Source organism: Rhamphochromis longiceps, linkage group LG5, assembly GCF_057381845.1.
Source record: "Rhamphochromis longiceps isolate RC_006_pf linkage group LG5, R_longiceps_female_GT1.1, whole genome shotgun sequence".
Taxonomy (NCBI): domain Eukaryota; kingdom Metazoa; phylum Chordata; class Actinopteri; order Cichliformes; family Cichlidae; genus Rhamphochromis; species Rhamphochromis longiceps.
The window spans coordinates 11552021-11569219 of record NC_140561.1 but is presented as its reverse complement, the minus strand read 5'-3'; the positions used below and the strand labels follow the sequence as shown (position 1 = coordinate 11569219).

At 41.0% G+C, this 17199-nt stretch overlaps 1 protein-coding gene across 2 annotated transcripts in view; it reads left to right on the top strand.

Moving 5' to 3' along the window:
• ndrg3a (ndrg family member 3a) overlaps positions 1–17199 on the top strand; it is a 38467-nt gene that overhangs the window by 628 nt on the left and 20640 nt on the right. The window lies entirely within an intron of this gene.

The window sequence follows — 17199 nt, the reverse complement described above, 5'->3', positions numbered from 1 at the left end:
CTAAAGAAATGTTAGCCGAATAGCTTTGAGCTAAATAGATGGAGTGCACAGAACCTGTTAGTACTTATTACCTGTTAATAAAAAGAAAACAAAAACAAGAACTTTTATTATAAACACGCCAAAAATACAAGTTGTGCCTTTTATTTAACTCCCCCCTATCCAATTACTGGAATAGTAATATGATTTCTATCTGCATGGATTTAATTTTAGTTTGAATTATAACAGGAAACATTTGTCTCCAAAGATCCGAAGCCGGGTGTTGAATGTCCGGCCTCCCACCTCTCGCAGTGTGAGGGGACGTGTTGCCCTCAGCTTTGCACGCTCCTCCACAAATTGTCCCAGTCTATCCTCGACAGACCCATCATTACCATGCAGATCAGTCGCAATGAGATAGAAGCCCCCCCCCCCCAAAGAAAAATAATTAGACATAACGTGACTGATGACATTGTCACTGGTACGCAGGCGAAGGTCACACAGGTGAGAAGTGTAAGGGAGTGGGCATCAGGTGTTTCTCATTACTAAGAATATCAGAGCCTGTATTTAAATACCACCACATATCCCACTCTTTCAGAGTAAATCTGCCATTAGGTTATTGAAACCGTTTCATTTATGGGAGATTTAAACACTACAGAAAAGGACAAGAAGGTCACTGTGACCTTTGTGTTCCTTCCTGTGTGCTAAATGTGTAAGAAAGCCTGTGTAGCATATGTAAGTGTTAAAATGTAAAGTTTGATGGCGTTAAATTCACAAATTTTATCTCCCACAGTGCCCCGAACAGTGCCACATGGTCAGAACAGGCTGAACAGAGCTTACGCAACTACCAGGATTTTGTTGTCAGTTGCTATATAGTTGCAGAAGACTGTTGACTGCGATTGGGAAAGCTTGTATATATAATAACAGAGCAGATGGCAGGTAGGGTGGGGTGGGGTGTTTCGCCTTATTGTTTGAAGCTCTAAGCTCGTGGTTGATTATTACACCGAATCACCTTGTGCTTAACTTATGGGAGGGTCAAAAGTTGTTTATTAATGCACGCGTTGTCCTTCACATCTTGGAATCTGTAGGACAACGTGTTCATCAGGTCTTTCTAGACTGTAATCCTTAGAGCCCTCGCTGAAATGTTGAATAATTTATAAGCGGTTTATGTGGTTTATCGCAAGAGTTTTGCCATATCTTTTTTTAATAGGTGGCGTGATTCATCTCCCACGCGCGCTCGGAAATTAAAACAAACTCACTGGAGTGAATGCAAAGGCGGCAAAATGAAACAGTTGCGGGCTTCACATGGCATTAACGCTCGTAAGTGAATGCTGAAAAATAATTTCCGTTTGTTAGTGTCAAGAGGTGAAACTTTTACGGTGCCTTTCAGCTTGGATTACACTTTCCACTTGATGTATTACAAGGATTACAGAGTACATGAAAAGTGAGAAAATGCTGCTGTTGTGCAGAAGAGGATTTCTTGCAGCATTGGCAGGGATGAATGTCAGGAAATAACACTGGCTGCTCAGATGGAGACAGTAATTAAGCCACTGTGCTGACAGTCAGTCTTGTCTAGTATTCGCTTTTCACCTTTGGATTCCCGGCCCCGCAGGGCCAAACATAACCTGTGCCAGGCACAGACGTTTACCGTGACTTCTTCTTATAATGGAAAATGCCTAAAACCTTTGTTGACAATACATCCTCATCCTGTTCTGCTATTTCTCCTTAGTCAGTTGGCAGTAAAAACATACAGCCAGCACATTATTATAGTGTTTTTGTTGTTTTTTTAAAATCCCCAGCAAGGCGAGCAATGTAAACATTATCCCGTGTGTCTTTTTCTCAGTCCGGCTCTGTCCTCTGCGCTGCTGCTGTGTTTTCGTAACAGCATCTGTAATTGAAGCTGTACAAAGCCTGGAGAAAACAGATGATGGATGTAAGCCTCTGCTCCGGGTTCATCTCTTAAATTTCCATCTCATCCCAGTCTACCGCTGAGTCCCTGCTCGGTTTGTTTTTATTGCATGGATATAACGGAGGATAAGTTTCCTTATGACGAGCTACGAAAGGCAAAACATCCAAGGCCGTTTGCGAGCTGACTTTCTTCGTGTGAGGCAATCGCGCTGTCTTCTACATAGTTTTCTCAAGACTTTCTTATCTGCTGGATCCCATCCCTGCTAGAAGGAGGGCTCCATCTCCATTTTCCTTATCAACATCGGCGGCCAAATCAGCAGGTGGGAGTGAGGCGAGGAGAAGCACAGGTGGTAAGCTTGTTGATCCAAAGAGTTGGATGCAAGCCAGGTTTGACCTCTGGACTGTCCCCGTCTCTCTGCTTTTCATTTAGGATCACATATTGAGCACATCTGCACAGATGCCATCACGTTAACCCTCAGTTTTCTCTGTTCCTCTCGTTTGTCTGAAGGTGGTTGTTGGATTTCTGCGGAAAAGAAGCTGTATTCACTAATCCAGATTGGGGGAGATATTCCAAATCCCTGTTTGTCATAGATCCATATAAGCTGGCACACATCACACAGCAGGCTCTCCGAACTTAAAAGTGTTAATAGCAGCACGCAGCTTTTAGTTACAGTCCCTCACAATAGGCTGTGAGCCGTATGAGCGGTTACATCCTCCGTTTGCTTTATGGTCACAGGGACACCCAAGACACTTAGATGCTTTAATGTGACGAAGCATATGGGAGATGCAGCGCCCTGGTAGTTTCAGGACCCCCTCGATCCATGTTTCTGCTGGAAGCTGATAAATTCTCTCACAGATGAGACGCAGCGAGCACTGATCTAAAAACTTAGGGATCATACTTTGAGAGGTTTGGACCCTTTAGACTCGGTGAGAGTTGTTTGTTTCACGTTTGCACGTGTACATGTATTGTTGTTTTTACATATTAGGAAGAGATGAATAGTCGACATCTTTTTATCACTCGTCTGATGTTTTCTCGCTGGACTTAAAGTCAACGTGCTGGAGTCGTAGAGTCAAAGCCAGCTGTTGAAGAATTCCTCATTGGTTGTTGTGATAAGAAGAATATGAGTTTATGGAAATGATGGTGAAAAAGGTCGCTCGATTTCAGCAGTGCCACCAGCTGAGCTGGATCTGGGGGGGGCGTACCTCCCCCTCCTGTGGTTGCCAAGGACACCGCCAGCCTCCACAGCGAACATTCGCCAAGGGAAGGCGCCAGAGGAGCCACCTCTGTGTTTCTCTGGGAAATTGAATTGTCAGCAATCAGTCATTGTGACAGCCAAGCTGACCACACAGATAACTCTATTAGCAGAGGCTGTGTTCCTGTGAGGCAACAGGCCTCTTAGCACTGATTCATACACTGAAACATACTGAGACTTGTCCTCATTCAAAGCTTGCTGTGTTTTCACAGGCAGAGGTCTTCACTGTCTCTGGATACAAGGGCTCTCATGTCTCTGTGCTCTGTTAATGTTTTATGGAAACAGTATCTTGTGTTTCCCTCCCCTCGTTTGTTGAAGTGACGCTGATGTGCCGTGCATGCGTGTGTCTGAGATTGTTAGGTCCCGTGCCACACAGATGGCCTCGCTGCTGCTTTCACAGGTGCCCTTCAACCAGCCTGACCGCAGTCTCCAGATCCTGCTGAGCCTCCAGCAGGACTCTGCTCTTCTGGAAACTCTGCCTCTTCACATCAACCAGCTGTGACCCAGGACACAGACACACTCGCACACACATACAGTTTCTGTCTTCAACTTTCTTTCTTTAGGCTTCCTGCACAACTGAGCATGGCAGAGGAAATCCCCATAGACTGAGCCGCAGCTAGCCTAGCGTAGCATAGTGGGGCAGGTACTCTATTAGCAGCGCTGAGTGCAGGGCAGACAGGCCTGGCCATTCAGCCAATTTATAGCCAGATACCAGTAGGAGCGGAGCCAGGAGAGATTCATTCAGTCACACTCACACCTCAATCTGAGCTGTCAGAGCTAATTTATCAAGACACAGCTGTCTCGTCCTTCGTCCTTTAGCAGCGATATTTTTTTTCCTTGTAACCCATCATTAAGCGTCCTTTATGTGAGACCTGTATATTCTGATGTCTATTGATTCATCAATGGTGTCTGTCATGAAGCTACAGCTTAGGCCTGGGCAGTATATTGATTTTTTTAAGGTATGTTAATATGTTTTATAATGAAGTATAGGATGAGACAGCATTTGTGCTGATGTAGTTTAATGTTGTATGTAAACCCATGCTAGTAATTGCATGTCTTCTGTCACTCAGTGCTGCAAAACAATTTTTCCAGAACTGTGCTCGGTCTGCATCTGCAGACTATTTCTCTCCCCTGCACCATGAAGGGGGGAAAACGTGTTGTCTAAAAAAAATATTCCAGTTTAAAGATGATAGCTTAATGTTATAGTTGTTTGTATAGCCAAGCTACTTCATTTGTGGAAACAGAACGCTAACAAAATGCTGCAAGACTTGATTTACTTTTTTTAGGGATACATTAAATTTGCCAGTGAAACGTTATATTTTTTAATATAGTTGGAAGATGTAAAATGGTCTAAGTTTCCCGACTATGCAGTGACTTCTGATATATGATTTCCCCCCATGTCACCCAGCTGCACTACAGTAACTCAGTTGTTTTCTGCAATACTGTTTTCTTATTAAGTCTGTTTATCATTGTTTGAAAGGATCATCTGGGTCAGTGCCCTGCGGGGCTTTGTGGAGTTAAAGGAAAGATGAAGTGAATTCATATGCGTGTTTGTGACATACATTATAAATGCACAGAGAACTTTTATAGAGGAGGGTAAAATCTGTGAAGTCTCTATCACAATAAATGGTTTCATGTGTTTTTAAAAAGCGAGGAAGTCAAAGTGCGTAAGTCCATTATGTTTCCGTTCTCATGGCTGTTCAATTACAAATGAAGACACGCACAGGTCAGTTGTGTTACACCTCAGCTCTGGTCCAAATTGATGTTGCTTTGGTTCAGGTCTTTTGATCCTACCAGTCTGTTTATCAATCAGTCAACTTCATGCAATGGAGTTGATTGTTGACTGATTCTTCCGATGGAAAAATGAAAGTTTCTCATTTGAAAAAGCAGCTGGTCCAATGCAGCAGCAGGGGGATTCACAGTTAGCCAATCAGCTCCACAAGTAGGACTAACTATGATGTTAAGCCAAAGAATCAAGGAGGAGTAATAGGAGCAATCATATGAACCTCATGCATTCTCATGTAGTGCTTGTACTTTGCTATGGTCCGGTCTTAAAATCCCGGTCAGACTAGTATGTTTATGAGACAGAAGCGTTATCAAGTGTTAATTAGCTTAAAACTGAAGCACAAACTCCAGGAGGCCATATTATTCATTAGGTAATATCATTAAAACTCCAACCACTTGACAAGTTAACTTCCAGTCATTATTAGAGGAAGTGCAGTTTCTGACACCTCAACGGTGGCTTCATTTTTCAGTCCCGGAGGATGCAGCTTGGTATCTTAGCATCAGTGTCGAGTTAAAGCAGTGTTAAATTATGTTGGTCTCTAGTGATTACACTTGAAAATTTGGATGTATTTACTTTAAACTATGCAGTTTAATATAGTCACAGGGGTCCAGTCACACTGCCCACTAAGGCTCTCATAAAGTTGCAGCTTAGTGCAAGGACTACTACTTTATTTATAAACGAAGACCAGAATAGATGCTTGACTATATAGTACAATGTAGTGAGGAGGGTGGGGCATGGGGAGGGCTGACTCATGTCCCAGCTTCCCTCTTGCAAACACCCGAATCCACAACTGCATAATGGATAAATTGAGTTTCCAGTTTGCTGGTCTGAAACATCAGAACACCAGTGGAAAATATTACTGTTGGTCTCTGGGTCTGCATTAGTGAAGTAAATTTAGGTTGAGCCTGAACGTTATGAAAAGTATTTTTACAAACCATAGCACTCTGTTTAGGGAGCCAGCCAGTTGTCCTCTGAGATTTTCTCTCGACATGTGCGTCTTCATGTAAGACATAAAACATGCTGATTATGCCCGTAGATGTGCTGTTATGAATCAAATCTGCCAGATGGTGCTCTTCAATCTCATAAGACAATTAGCAGGTAAAGTGCCCTCCTTAAGGAATCCTTTAAAAGCACTCACCGAGTAATAAGATGGTTTCTTGCACTTAGCTGCTCTGCAGGATTAGACATGTGCATAAGTGTCCATGCTGGTGATAGACTTATTAATCGGTCCAGTTAATTATCGCAGCCTTCCCCGTGTCAGTTTCGCCATTCGATGGACAGGTGTAAATACCAAGCTTTCAAAGTGCAATATATCTTTTTGCTCACCTTCTTTTTTTAACACATACAATACATATACATATATTTACTGTAAAGTTAGGCAATATGTTGAGATTTTTCAAGTGGTCACGGCCATATCAACTGGGAATTGCCATTAAGTTATCAGATAGTTATCACTCTTAGCCTCGTGGCTCGGAAATTTGTCAGACACCACAATGGAGGCTTCAGGCTTTATGCTACTAATGCTAAACTCTTCTAGGCTCTTTTTAAAAAAAAAAAAAAAAAAAAGATCTCATATCGTGAGATACTGTTACAGATCTTAGGTGATGCTGGAGTGCTCAGTTTCACAGCACTTTGCGTTATTGTTGCCAACACAGATGTAAGACGCACAAAGGAGAGAGAGCGGAATAAGAACATCTAGAAACGTAACATGCGCCTACACTGCTTTTGCGTCTTATCTGCTATAAATGTTAACTTTTTGTCTCCTTATTAATAATTGGGGGAAGAAAATGCTCAGCAATAATATAGCCATCTGTATTTGAGTGTTCCTCGAATCAGATATTGGTTTGTGTGCTTTTAGTTTTGTGATTCATATGTTTGTTTCTTTTACATGCAGAATAATATACTGTCAGTGATACTGATAATTCTAAATAATTTACTAATGGTATATTATGTTAGCTATAATATAAAATCAGCAGTAGTCATCATACTAGAGCTCACTTCGTTTTTGCCAACATAGTGTCCGTGCTGGTGGGGCATGGGGTTAATGTGCTCTCATTAAGGTAATGCTTTGTGGCCTGTTTAGTGCTCCTGCTGCTGGGGAGACAGCAAGTCTGTCTCTTTGTTACCTTTGTCTGTAGGCCTATAGCTGTGCTAAGCAGTTTAATGTCATTTACATGTGTATTATATATCATTTTCATTGGATCTTATTTCAGTGAACACACTCCCCACATGCAGCTGTTGGCTATTGAAGCAGCTTTACCACTATAGTGTCTTTCATGCCAGTGAAGCCCTGCTAAACTGGATTGAAATGTGTTAGTGTTTTTTAAGTATTTTTTTAAGCTTTTAGTTGTCTGAAATTGCGTGAGTGTAAATAGGTGTGTTTACCTTTTTACAGAAATCTGTCAGTAGAAGAGGGCCCTCTCTTTTTGGCAGGCAGATGAGTGCACTGACTACAGTGTCGCTAAAGCTTTTTATCACAGACAGCGATGTCATGTTCATCGAGAGTGAACATAACTGGTCAGAGGACAAGGTCGTGAGTCTTCTGTGGACATATTCTGTCTGGTGAATAGGTCTTAAACCTTATTGCTCCTATGTGTGTAATGTCCCGTGAGCCCTCCAAGTACAGCCTCTGCAACATTTTTATCACTTGCATTTTGAGTAATGACTGTCCGGAGGCACAGGATATTAAATGTACTGATCATCTATGCGTATTGGCGTGTATTCATTTATTACAGAGCCTAAGCCATTGTTTAGAAGTTTAATGTCAAAACCAGCTGTGGGTGTTGCCCCACATTTGGGATTTTGGATAAAAATATACCTTTTCAACTGAATCCTGAGAAAAATGTCAGCAACATGTCTCGTTATAGTTTTTTTCTCATGTTGTCAAAAGAAGAAAAACTCTTCTGCCAGCTTGTATCAGGAGAATAATAGAAGCTGTAAGGAGGATGATGGAGCCCCAGGAGAGCAAGCTGTCATTTAATTACGCAGACATGAATCACGGGGAGCTGCGTGCGAGTGCGCGTGCATGCCAGTGTGTGCCGTGTGTCTGTGCTTGTTCATCTGTGTGGGTTTGCTGACAGCATCTGCAGGAGATGCTTCGTGTTATAGGTCAGCTTTTCCCACAGTGGAGAACAAAACATCTCAGACACCAGATCGGATTTCCTCCCAGGTATTATCTCTCTGGGTTTAAATTCTTTCTGTCAATTACATTGTTAGTGACCTAACAAGGGGACTAGGCTGGGAGGGGGGGGCGAAAATGCAAAACGAATGGATTTTTCCTCTAATTTTCTTACCAAATGACCCCAGTTAGAGCAATAATCTGCAACTGAGCCTTGTCACAGCCCATTAGCTTTACTCCGGTGCGGATTGTCGCCTCTAAAGACTCAGAACTATAAACACCGGCTTTGCCTGTTTACGAAAAGTGAGGATAAGGAAATTTCTAGTAACTGTACACTAGAAAGATTCCACTTGAATAGGGCATCACCGCACCAGTGCCCGGGTTAGGCGAAGTTGTTTACACAGATTTGTGTTTACCCCGAAATTGAAAACAGAGGAGCAGACATGGATGTCGGGCTCTCTGAATGGCTGGCAGGAGGCTAGTGGAATTTGTGCTAGCCTGTTTTCTATTGTGATGTGAAGATCGCTGAAGTGTTGAATGAGGACAGGAGTTTTAGTTGAGGACAGACATGCTTGTGTTCCTCTGTGATTGTAACATTTTGGCAGATGGGCAGATAAGTCTGCGTCCCGTCAGTGGAAGTGAGTTGGTCATAGGCCCAAGTCAAGAACGAGATAACCAAACTGGGTTATTTATTAGATAATAAAATATCCTTAAATTTTCCCCAAAGGTTGGGACATTTTGTGTTATAGCGGCTAAAATATTAAAGGGTCATTCTCTGTCAGTTTATCTAATGCTTCCCACTTAATTCCAATTGTATTGTTCCCATGGATTTTTTTTTTTTTAGGAACATTTCTAATTGTAAGTTTTTGGGAATGACACTGAAGGCTAAATGAACCTGTAACAACAACGTTTAAATAGAGTAACTTGATGCAATATGACAAAAAAGAAGGTAAAAATTACCGAAAAAGAGCACAATTAAATAGAAAATACCAAATAGTGAAATAACTTTTAAAAAGCTCAATAAATTAAATCTGCATATATTGGAGGCAAGTAAAGATGTGAAAAAATAAATAGAGGTGAGGTGTTAAGAGTTTCTGTATCTGTCCTTTTGGCACTGCCTGTCTGAAAAGATCACGTGGTTTAGAGGTTTTCCTTTTATTATCTATAACTTTTGGCCACAGCCACAGTTGTTTGCATGATCTCTGTGTCAGCTGATGGAAGAATCCACTTCGATTCCAACTGGATGATTCAGAGTAGATACTGGATTCTGACAGCAACCACAGAAGAGAAATCCTTTGGCAAGTAATATGGATTCATTCCACTCACAGTTTGATATTAAGGCCAAAAAATGTTTCTTTGTAGTAACATGCCTGGGACTACACCACATTTAATTTCCAAAGAGTGCAGTCCCTCCACAGTAATTACCGCTCACAGTAAATACCCATCACATACGAAAAGTCCTGGAGCCAGATATGGTTACACTGTGGTTAGGGAACTGTGAGTGTAGTCTCATTTCCATGCAACACAATAAAATTACACAGTGTTGAACGGTCACGTGGTACGCCCGCCCAAGATGGCAGCTTAAGTTGGAGACGCGTACTCCTCTTCCCCCGAAACCTCGTTAAAAATAGGTCAGAGCCGGTTATTTGTCTTATTTGGGATCTGCCCTGGTAAATTCAGTGGAAGGAGTCAGAAGAATCATTACGTTTTACGCAACGATTCGATTATGCCGCGAGGAAAAACACACAACACTCAGGCTACTTCACTAACTACTATGGCGGAGACACCTGATGGAGTCGATGCCAGGTGTCCTTCCCAAGATGGTGTGGCGGCCGAGCTGACTTCTATAAGATCTCTGCTTGAGCAGGTAGCACAAGACATGACGGCGGTGAAAGGTGGTATCGAGTCTCTCAAGGAAGCTGTGAACAGTTTGGGTGTGAGAGTGGATGAAACAGAGACAAGAATTTCTCGATTGGAGGACGAAGAGGCTAAAGCCAGCTCAATATGTAAGATCTTGAAGATACAGAACCAGCGGCTGCAGGAAAAAGTAACGGCGCTTGAGGGTTCCTCACGGCGCCAGAATATTAGAATATCGGGTATTAGAGAAGGATCCGAAGGCAGTAATATTGAGGATTACGTGAAGAATTTGCTGTCTGAGGCTCTGGACATTGAGATGGGAGATTACTACGAAATAGATAGAATCCATCGAGTGGGGCCAGCTTTTCCGAAGCCCACGGCGGACTCCAGACCGAGACACATTATTGTTCGCTTCCTACGGGATAAAGCCAAGATGTCCGTGCTGGCGGCTGCCAGAAAAAAGGGGCAGATCGTTTGGAAAGGCATGAGAGTTCTTTTTTTCCAGGATTACGCTCAGGAGGTACAAGAAAAACGCAGGAAGTTTGATGAGGTGCGCCGCTTGTTGCAACAGTACAAGATTGGCTATTCTCTTCGTTTTCCGGCTGTTATGACTTTTTCAGTGGATAACCAGTATCATCAGTTTTCCAACCCAGCTGAGGCTAAGCAATTTCTAAGCGGCCTGGATTTGGTTAACATTCCGGGTGATGTAGATTAAGAGGATTTGATAAGCTATGGGTTGGTTTACTTCTGAGGGGGGGGGAGACGTAAGGAGGGACACCATCTGGGATTTTTTTTTGAGTGCCACGGACTTGCGATTTTTTTTATGTTTTCATGTTCTTCTGTTTTTTTGTTTGTTGTTTTTTTTTTTTTTTTTTTTTTTTTTTTTTTTTTTCTTCTTTTCTTCTTTTCTCGTGTTTGGTTTTGTTGTTGGTTTTGATGGTATGGTACCAACTGTCCCGTATAGACCTAATTTTTGGATCATTGAGTTGTCTCATGTTACTGGCTCTAAGAGTTGTTATATGGGTAAATGGGATATTCCTCTGGATAAATTTGTATAATAATTCGGCTCACATGGTGTGATGGAGTTATGTAAAATTGTGTCGTGGAATATAGCGGGTTGTCATAATGTTATTAAAAGGAAGAAAATCCTCACATATCTGAAACAGAAAAAGACTGATATAGCCCTGATTCAGGAGACCCATCTTGATGAGGCCGAATCATTAAAGCTTAAAAGAGACTGGGTGGCGCAAGTTTATTTTAGTGCATTTTCGGCTAGAAAAAGAGGGGTGGTCATATTGATTAGAAGAAACTTGGATTTTCAGGTCTTTAAGCATTATACAGATCAGGAGGGTAGATGGGTGGTTTTGGATGCATGTTTACAGGGGCGGAAAATGACATTGGTCAATATATATGCTCCTAATTCTCCTCAGCCACAATTTTTTCATGAAGTCTGTAACATGGTGCGGACTATAGGTAACACACACATTGTAATTGGGGGAGATTTTAACCGGGTCAGGGATGTCTTATTGGATAAATCTTCTTGTACTGGACTAAGCAAGGACCCAACAAATGCTGCGGTGGACGTGATGTCAGAGGAACTGAGTCTAGTAGATATATGGAGACTTCTTCATCCTCAAGAAAGAGACTATACCTTTTTTTCGCATCCTCACTCAACCTACTCCAGGATAGATTACTTTTTGGTGTCCCGTTCTTTGGCAAGTCAAACTATTGGGTCCTCTATTGGTAACATTGCTATATCGGATCATGCTCCCATTGACCTTGTTCTTACTGACACTGATAATATTAAACCGTCACCTAGGTGGCGTTTGAATAACTCAATATTGAAGAATAAGGGTCATTGCGAATGTATAAGGGAAATGATAAAGGAGTTTTGGTTGTACAATGAGGGCTCTATTGACGACGTTGGAATGACCTGGGATGCTTTTAAGGCCTATTTAAGGGGGCGCCTTATTCAATATTGCTCCTTGATTAAAAAAGCTGAGAGGGATAAGCTGATGAAGTTGGAACAGGATATCAAGGAGCTTGAAAAACAACATATGTTGCTCCCAGAGAGGGACTTATGGAACAAATTAATTAAATTTAAATTTGAGATGAATAGCATATTGGAGAAAAAAGTGGAATATGCAATGTTTTGTCTAAATCAGAAGTACTTTGAACAAGGGGAGAGAACAGGTAAAATGTTGGCACACAGGGTTAAGCAGATAAAATCTAGTAACCTTATACCATCTATTTTTGATCCTAGTAATAATAATAAGTTGACTACTAGTAAAAAAGAAATAAATGATATTTTTACTAAATATTATCAGGAGCTGTACACTTCTAATGGACTGGTGGAGGAACAGAGGCTGTCAGATTTCTTCTCTTCTATTAAAATTCCCAGCCTGTCGGAAGATCAAAGAAGTATATTAGAAGGTAAGATTACATTAATTGAAGTTAAGCAGGCAATCGGCAGCCTTAGAGTGGGTAAATCTCCAGGTAATGATGGATTTCCATCAGATTTTTATAAGGTGTTTGTGGACGAACTAGCTCCAAGACTACTGTCGGTATATCAAGATGCGTTTCAAAGAGGGAGACTACCGTTTAGTATGCGATCGGCAGTGATCACGTTATTACATAAAAAAGGGAAAGACCCACAGCATTGTGGGAATTATCGCCCAATTTCATTAATTAATGTGGATGAAAAAATTATTTCTAAGATATTAGCTTTTAGGCTTGAAAAAGTTCTTCCGTATTTGGTGCATAGGGATCAGGTCGGTTTTGTGAAAAATAGAAGCTCTGCGGATAATCTACGTAGGTTATTGCATATACTCTGGAAGAGCAGGACTAAGCTAGACCCTGTCGTTGCCTTCTCTTTGGACGCAGAGAAAGCTTTTGATAAAGTTGAGTATCCTTTTCTGTTTCATACCTTGAAGAGATTTGGTTTCGGTCCCTTTTTTAGGCAGTGGATTCAGGTGGTATACACAGATCCAATGGCTACAGTTATTACCAATGGGATAATGTCACCCTCATTTTCGTTAAGTCGGGGTACTAGACAAGGTTCACCCTTATCACCTCTCATTTTTGCTCTGTTTTTGGAGCCTTTAGCCATAGCTTTACGTGAATGTAAGAAAATTAGAGGGGTGGATTTGGGTCAAGAAGAACATAAAACTTTTTTGTATGCAGATGATATTTTACTGATTTCAACTAACCCAGAACAGGCCGTTCCTGCAATTTCCTCAATTATTGATTCTTTCTCTGTAATCTCTGGATACACTATAAATTGGTCTAAGTCTGAAGCTATGCCTATTTCTAAAATGTGTCCGCCTGTTATGAGGAGTTCATGGCATTTCAAGTGGAAGCCCGAGGGTCTGACTTATTTGGGGATTAAATTGACCCCTGGTTTAGACAACATAATGAAAGTAAATATTTCCCCAGTGATTCAAAACATCCGTTCGCTGTTGCAGAATTGGGTTAAAATAAATCTGTCCCTTTTGGGCAGAATTAATTTGGTGAAGATGATTATTGCCCCTAAACTTCAGTACTTTCTTCACATGTTACCGATAGCAGTCCCACATAATTTGCTAAAGCTTTATAATACATGTGTAGAGGGTTTTGTGTGGGCAGGTAAAAAGCCATTGTTCAATCGGTCTAAATTATATGCTGCTAAAGAGAGTGGTGGGTTGGCATTGTCTAAGATGGTCTGGTATCATTACGCTTTCTCCCTCTCTCAGTTAGTTAAGATACATAATTCCTCTACTGATAAGCCATCATGGGTTGGGATTGAGGAAAGTCTTGTGGCCCCTTCGTCTTTAGAGGCCTTCCTTACTCAGAAGGGTAGGCCAGTACCGTTTAAAGATCCAGTACTGTCTTTCATGCAAGAGACCTGGCTTAGAGCTCACCAATATACCAACAGCAGCCCTTATCTCACCGCTAGAGCCTCTATTTGGTATAATAAGAAAGTATTAATAGGGAAGAAACCGGTCTGGTGGGAGGCCTGGGCTAGGACAGGTATTAATCAGATGGGGGACCTATTTGGGCAGACTGGCATGAAATCGTTTGCAGAAATCAGACGAGAATTCAATTTGGATCCAAGGGAAATTTGGAGGTTTTTTCAAATAAGACATTGTATTAAAGCCATTTTGAAAAATAATCTAGACCCTCCATCTAGTGTTCAGAAGATGTTTGCAACCCCTGACAATAACAGAATCAGGGCATCTAAATTTTATGGGAGCTTCAGAGAGGCACATGCTCCCAGTTTGGGGGGACTGAGGCGGTGTTGGGAGAAAGATCTGGGTATCCAGATCTCAGAGGACAGTTGGAAGATGCTGATTTCATCATGGTATGTTTGCTCACCTGAAACACAGTCTCAACTTATCCAGTACAAGTTGCTTCACAGAAACTATTGGACACCCAGTAAATTAGTCAGGTTGAAGCTCGCAGATAAGGACATTTGTTGGAAATGTCAGCAGGAAGTCGGGACTCTAGTTCATATGTTGTATACATGTCGGAAAAATGATTATTTGTGGGATGGGATCATCAACTTGGTGAATGATATTTTTAAACTTAATCTTTCTAAATCTCCAGCTATATGCGTCCTGGGCCTACTACCTGACGATAACATTCTCTCAAAAAAACAGAGATTGTGGATGCGTCTGGCTTTTATAACTGGTTGCAGGGTAATTCTTAGGCATTGGAAGTCATCCAGCCCCTGTTCTTTCAAGGAATGGACCGAACAAATGTCTAGGATGGCATCATATGAACGGGTTATGTATAGAATGAAGGGAAGAGAAGATATTTTTGAGCAGGTCTGGGGTCCCTTTTTGCGGTACATTGACAATGTCTCTTAGACATTATGATAAATGGTCTCTTAGAGGGATATTTCATGTGTCATTGGTATTTTGGTTGTTGCCTTTTTTTTTTTTTTTTTTTTTTTTTTTTTTTTTTTTTTTTTTTTGCACCAGGGGGTTTTACCCTTATTCGTTTTTGTTTTTGCTGATGTTTTCCAGGAGGCGGTGTATTATTTTGTTTCTCCTGGGTTTTATTTATTTTATTTATTTATTTATTTATGTAATTTTTTTTTTTTTTTTTTTTTTTTTTTTTTTTTTTTTGCACCAGGGGGTTTTACCCTTATTCGTTTTTGTTTTTGCTGATGTTTTCCAGGAGGCGGTGTATTATTTTGTTTCTCCTGGGTTTTATTTATTTTATTTATTTATTTATTTATGTAATTTTTTTTTTTTTTTTTTTTTTTTGTTTGTTAGTGTGTTGTTTGTTTGCTTGTCTTAGTTTGTTTGTTTGTTTAGAAATGGACAGAGAACTGACAGTATGATTATTGCAGTTGTATATTTATTTATTAATGTTTCTGTCCATCCAAAAATATTAATAAAAAAAAAAAAAAAAAAAAAAAAAAAAAAAAAAAAAAAAAATTACACAGTGTTCCTGGGTCTTAGTCAGCTCGCCAGGCGCGTCCATCTTATTGTCCAAGGACCTCACATAACCCCATGATGATTGCTGGAATGGCTCCGGCTCTGAACCCCCATCATCACCTCTGCAGCTCCTCCAGGATTACAGGCCTCGCTCTGGGCAGTCGAGCTGTCAGCACGATCAGATCAGTAAACTTGGGAAACCAAAAGTAGCCATTTCACTTTAGAATAAAAATACTGAGAGCAAAAGAAGAAGAAGCTTTATCGAGGAATAAAGTCAATACAATTTTAATAAAATCCAAAAGACAAAAACTGCCACTCAAAACAGCACCAGGGGAAGGAGAAATGAGCCCAGACATATGTTTATACATGCCATGATAGTTTTTTTTTTTTTTTACCATGGAAGTGTTTCTGCTTCTTCATCTTCTTTTTTTTACCAGGATCTGGCCCACTGGAAAGTTGTGTGGGCCAGAAAGTTTTTCAGGCCAGATTTAAACTCGAGCTGCTGCCTTTCAGTCATGTGGCACATGGTCACCTGCACACACAGCGAGCGCCCGTAAATTTCCATTTCTAATCCCTGACTTTAGTCTGTCATTTCACTCACTAAATTAGCTTAGTTTCTTGAGGATTAAGGTGAGACTTATAGGGGATCTGAAGGCTTTGCTGAACTTTCCCTCTTGTTCTGTGTGAAATGATGTGTGGTCATAAAAAATCAAAACGCACCCGAGTTCACCAAAGACCTTAAACTCTCACAGAGAGCGAGCTGACCTGTCAAGCATCATCAGTTTAGAAATGCGCTGTTCTATGGAGGATACAGTTCCTGCACAGAGCTTTAGTGTGATCCACCACTACTCTTTGCAAATTTTGGCCAGTGTCTCAAGTCATTTTAATTTTTTTTAAAATTTTTTTGTGCAAGCTGAAAACTTTGCAGCACCGACTTTCAGAGGATCAAAACATGAAAATAAATCTTCGCTGCTTTTAAGCAAGAATCCCTTTTACATACCACAGAAAACAAACTTCAAATGAATCTAGATCAGCCTAAGAGGATAGTTTGAAGTTAAAGTCATTAAGATAAATAAACCATAAGGATTCTGAATTTTAAAAAGGCAATGCGTGGTAGGGCAAAGTGACACATTACCAATGACTAAGATGCTTTTTGTACTGTTGAAGTGAAATGTTTAAAATGTGTAGAACTGTAAACCTGGAAAGGTGCAAGATTAAAGATCAAATCAGAAGCAATGCAGCAGAACTGAAACTTTTTGTTTTGTAGTTTTCTATATAAAAATTAAATTTAAAACCATGTTTGTAACATTTTGTGAGCTTTGTTTTTTTTTAATTGGTTTTCTTGGGGGTTGTTAATTAGTCCTTCATTTGAACCCCACCGTCATTGCTGTAATCCTCTTCCCACCGTGCCGGATGACAGTGAGTCGATAGGATTTCATTGTTTATCGCCATAGCAGTACACCTGATGGCTGAGTCAGGGTCTTCGTAGCCCTGGAGGCACGTTAATATGAGGTCACTGTGCTGATATTCAGCACGAAAGCAGAGAGGCCAGAGTCAAAAGTGCGGCCATGACGTAAACAAGTAAATCTGAAGTCACTGTTGCCATGGTGAAAAAGGGCTAAATTAAGTGGTGGCACAGCTGGGCTTTCAGTTGCCCATCACATCACCTGCAAACAGTTCCTGATGGCCCAAGGTGTGATGGAGATGAGCAGAAAAAGGAAAAGATGGAGAGAGTGCAGAGAAGGAGAGGATGAGGGAGAGAGGAAAAAGTGGGAGGAGGGGGATTTGCTCATCAATCACTCAGGGATGCCTGCTGACATGGCAGCTACAGGACTCCTTTTGTTGGCAGAGACGAGGTATATCTCAAGGAAGTGTTTGGCA